This window comes from Lytechinus pictus, chromosome 17, assembly GCF_037042905.1.
Source record: "Lytechinus pictus isolate F3 Inbred chromosome 17, Lp3.0, whole genome shotgun sequence".
Taxonomy (NCBI): Eukaryota; Metazoa; Echinodermata; class Echinoidea; order Temnopleuroida; family Toxopneustidae; genus Lytechinus; species Lytechinus pictus.
This window is the reverse complement of record NC_087261.1, coordinates 3,456,620-3,461,508: the sequence shown is the minus strand read 5'-3', so window position 1 is coordinate 3,461,508 and position 4,889 is coordinate 3,456,620. Positions and strand designations below refer to the sequence as shown.

The 4,889-nt window shown below is 36.0% G+C and overlaps 1 long non-coding RNA gene across 1 annotated transcript; it reads left to right on the top strand.

Moving 5' to 3' along the window:
- The first annotated feature begins 252 nt into the window (after nucleotides 1–252).
- Nucleotides 253–4,385, top strand: LOC129256069 (uncharacterized). Its single transcript, XR_010296309.1, has 4 exons — nucleotides 253–517; nucleotides 2,011–2,110; nucleotides 2,508–2,627; nucleotides 3,095–4,385. It is a non-coding gene; the product is annotated as an uncharacterized LOC129256069 (long non-coding RNA).
- The last annotated feature ends 504 nt before the right edge of the window (nucleotides 4,386–4,889 follow it).

Genomic DNA, 4,889 nt, shown 5'->3' with positions numbered 1-4,889 from the left:
CGTCCCGATAAATATGAAAAGGGTTTCTGTAAAAAAATGTAGGTAATTTTGTATACTTTCTCCCTCTTTGTCACACCATCCAGAATTCCTGGGGGTGCTGCCTATGGAAAATAATACACACAGCACCCCCTGAGGAAAATCTTGGGGGTGCTTCAGCACCTCCAGCACCCCCGCTTCCCAGGGCCATGCAGCGCGGCCAAAGACCTTATAATATATTACTAGACCGAAAGCTGCGTGCGCGTTCAGCACAAAACAAATGAGATTAGGCTCCGCCTACCGCGATCATTTGAAGACAAAAATAAGCCCTCATTGACATTCATGAGCATGAAGATATTCATAATCCGGCCTTTTCATTGGCTAAGAGCGTCATTAATACGCGATTTCCCCGATTCTTTGTCATCGATACTAGTGGTATCGTGTTACAGAAATAATTATTCATTTGACCTCATTACGTCATCTAATTTATTCATTCTGAAACTTTTCTTTCCACACACAAAATGGACCTACGAACACTCCGGTGAGTACGCATAAATTGATATAACCACATGAAATCAGTGGACTATTTACGCATTTCACACTGTATTTTGTGATCTTAGGTTATTTCTTTAACAAATTAGAGAATTTGCTATCATTCTTCTGTTAAAGGAAAGCAGAATTTGGTCTTTGAAATTGAAGTTAGATTGTCATCGTCGCCCAGTGCAGCCTGTATGTTGCTTGCAGTGTATTTTGTACGGGCTCCTAGCCGGCTGGGAATCGAGAGATAATCGGGCTGGTTTGGTTCACCTCCAACAAGGACCAACCCACGATTGATTAAAACAAGAAGAATGAGGCTTCTTTTTGTACACTGTAACGTTAGATCTAGAGGGAGATCTGCATCTATCTTCAGTAGATCGAGACTCAGTCAGGAATAAACAGTAAAGCGGAGTGTGGATGAAGATACGCCTGTCATTGTTCAGTCCTCACTTTGTTTCAGATATCATTATCAAATTTATTTTGCATAACTTCAGGCTTCTGCATTTAGCCCCCACCCATTTTAACTCTTATTGTTATTCATAAATATATAGACTCGGTCTTAGAAATAACATGCTGCTCTGCATGTTTGTCTTATTATCAATAGATCTATGACCTAGATCTTCTTAATCCTAGGCCCTACTTACTTTATACTTAGATCTAGGCCTAGGCTACTTTACTTTTAATTATTCATCGATGCTATCAAGTATCAAGAGCTAGGCCTACCTAATTAAAATCTAGTCTAACTTATACTTTCCCAACCCTCGATACTTACCCCCAGGGCTTATGATCTAGGTCTGTAATTTAGGCCTAGATCTAGGTCTGGGCCTAAACGACTCCATTTAGTATTTACATGTACGAGTATGACTGTCAGTGGACCAAGGACTGAAGGAGTCGGACTAGATCTAGATCTGCTCTCGGTCAATAATGGCAGTGAAGTCTTAGCCAGGAATAGAAGTCAAAGTCAGACATCAATAATTTCTAAACCGATATAGGGTTTAGAACCGAAGCTTTACTTTCTACTAGGTCTAGATAGATCGAGAGTCCATTGTTAGTCTAGATCTAGACCTAATTTAGATACATGAATGCTGTCGCACAGCACTGAGTCTTGTTGGACTAGATCTATACTTTCTTACAAATAGATCTAGACCTAGTGCATGAGATTATGAAATTACCGGTATGTTAAAATCTAATGAAATGAGATTTGGAAATAAAAAGATCCAGTTTTTTTTTTTTTTTTTTTTTTTTTCGGGGGGGGGGGGGGCAGACATGTGAAAAAATTTAGAGAAACCTAAAATGCAGAAAGCGAGGGCCAGAAGTGACCAATATTACCTAGGGCCGTTTTGTGCATTTTCTAACGTAAAATTGAAGGATGTCAAGTAATTCTCTTTTTGATGAAGGTTTTCACATTTCAGCTCTTACCGAAACCCCTCCCCCTATACATACGGCCATGAAAAAGATCACTTATTATTATTGTTCTCTCTCTTCTTTCACAAACAGGTTGAGTTTGAAGAACAAGAAAAAACAGTAGAGGTCTACCTATATGGTTCAAGATGATGATCATATAAGTGCATGCATCATTTTGCAGATTCTCATCCAGGTATAAAACTTAAACTAACCCATACAAAATTACAGATACATTACATGCATTGAATGTTAACCATGTTTACATTAAATAAAAATAATCTGAGCCACAAAGAGGTAGGATCTGTAATGAATATACACTTCTTAAATATACAGCCTAAGGCTCTCGAGTCTAAAATAGAACCAATGCCAAAAGTTATGTACCTTGGGCAAATTTATAAAATAAGGTCATGTCCTTGATCTACTAGTAATTAAATGGCCTTTTTATTTCCTATTTGTTTATAAACAAAGCAATATTTATTTTTCATATTTTACAAAATTCATTTTATGCATTCTTTAGTGTGATATTCATATTTCATATTTGTAGATTTACGATTTTTAAAAATCTTGTTATTTTACATTTTGTCCAATAGGATGATGCAGTTTTACAATTTCCATGGAGGTGATTGATGATAATAAATAATCGGTGAAGTAGGCCTAATAGAACAGCGACGAGACCACAAAGAAAAATACAACCTACAGCAGTTATATGAGTGAGTTAATTAGTGAATATTTCTAATAATGGAGGTTGTTCACATTTTTTTGGCAACAAATAGACCTGCCTTTGAAAAACCCATTTCAATTTTGTTTTTAGATTATAGTTAGTGTCGTTTTTAATCATATTTCTGTGCAACAAAACATATCAACTTTAATTTTGACTATTTATATAATTTACATATGTTGATTCATATATTCATATTTATGAGAAATCTCTGGCATTTTTTCATACAGTACATTTCGTTATAATGGAGAGTGGTATGTAAACTGCATAGAACAGGTTTAAGTGATATGCTTTATAGAAGTACAAGTTTATAATTAGTAGAAGTAAGATTTCCTGTTATGTGTTGAAGAAACATATATATGTATAGTCTCACTTTTCTTAAAACATTTAAGTTTCATAAATCAGGACAATTTTAATTTAAATTCATTGATTTTCTTTCTCTACTTTTTCAATCTGCAGGACTGGTGTAACAGATGTTTTCATTCAAGAAATCCAACAATTCAACATTGAAGAGTCTGACTTAGGAACCACTTGATGAAGATGGAAAAGGTTTTTTTTTTCCAAGTCCAATTTTTCACACACAAAAAAATTATTATCACAACCCCAAATTCATGACGTATGAAATTTCTTGTTGATTTTCATTTAAACTGGTTGCAAAAGGAGAAGCTATAAACATACAAATAGGAGCGGCGGAGTGAAGTTGAAAATGGGGGGGGGGGGCATAGGGAAAATGCTGTATTACATGAAATTTTTAAGAAGTTGCGAGCGAGCAAAATTTTGACTTTTTTTTTTTTTTTTTTTTGGGGGGGGGGGCAAGAGTCATTCAAGCCCCCCTCCATCTGTACGAAACTGCTTATATACCCCACCCATGAATTATTAAACTTAGTGCACAAAGGATTTCCTTCATAAGTATATTATCGAAATGAGAATATTGTTTTCTTGTTTCAAAGGGCAATCGTCATGGTGACCATAAAACGGGTCCTTCTCAGGTGAAAGGGGCACAGAACAAGTTCTTTAGGAGCACTTTTCTTGGGTAAAAAGGGGGCAGTGATTCGAGAAAGGGCACTTACAAGAAGGCAAGGGTTAACACATGAAACGGGCCCTCAGATGAAAGGGCACAGAACACGTTCCGGGGGGGGGGGCATTTTTCGGTTAAAAAAATTGCATACAAGGAAGAGCACTTGGTAACACCTAAAACAGGTTCTCGTCAGGTGAAAGGGACACAGTACACGTTCGTGAGGGGGCATTTTTCTTGCATAAAAAGGCACTTTTCAGTGCTTCAAGAAGTAGGGGGAACTGTGCCCCCCCCCCCCCTCCTCCCCAGGATCGCTGCCCCAGCATACAAAAAAAATCTTTTGGTTCAAAGTATTAACATACGCTTAAGAAAAAGGTAAAGCTTAATCCTCTGATAATGTAATATTTTTTTATGGCTAATTAATAAAATTCACCACTAACCAGAGAATTCCTTTATGTCTTTCATTTTTGTTCATATAGTATTTGTACAGAGCTAAAATGAAAGGGACTTGGAATTGGCAAAATTGAAAATGAGATGAAGATCGAGAGAGGGAAAGAGTGATGAGAAGTGGGTTGAAAAGAGATGAGAAAGAAATGGAGGGGCACATATGAAGAGATAATTTAGAGGGGGTGGTAAGAGAGCTAGAAAGTGGGAAGTAGGAACAAAAGGGGTGGAAGAGAAATAAGACAAGATTTATGGTAACCAGGAGACAGATAACAAGTGGGAAAAGAAGAAGGAAATATATGAAGAGTTTAGTTGCAAAATGGGTTAGGACTATTCCGAGAAAAAACATGTTTTTATTCTCACTTATTGCAATATTCTTATGAGAAACTAAATTGTCATGATGTACTACTCTATCATGTGAACAGTGAACATAAAATTGGGTATAAAAGAAATCTACCTGTCTTCAATTTTTTTCTATATACTTTAAAAAAAATATCATTGTGTACCTAACCCCTTTTGCAAGTAAATTGAAGTGAATCCAATCTCTTTTGATTAAAAAAGTGTTTTTTTTGCCACTTCCATTCACGTTTTCATTTGAATTTCAAATTTTCTTTGGTATCATCAGAGTGACTGAAAATTTAGAGGTTTAGAGACAGAAAACAATAAAATATATGAAAAATGGACCTAACCTCTTTTGACAAATGAGTTCTTCAGAAGAGTTTAGTTGCAAAAGGGGTTAGGTCCACTCCAAGAAAATAATTCTTTTTTAATTCTCCCATATTGCAATATTCTTAT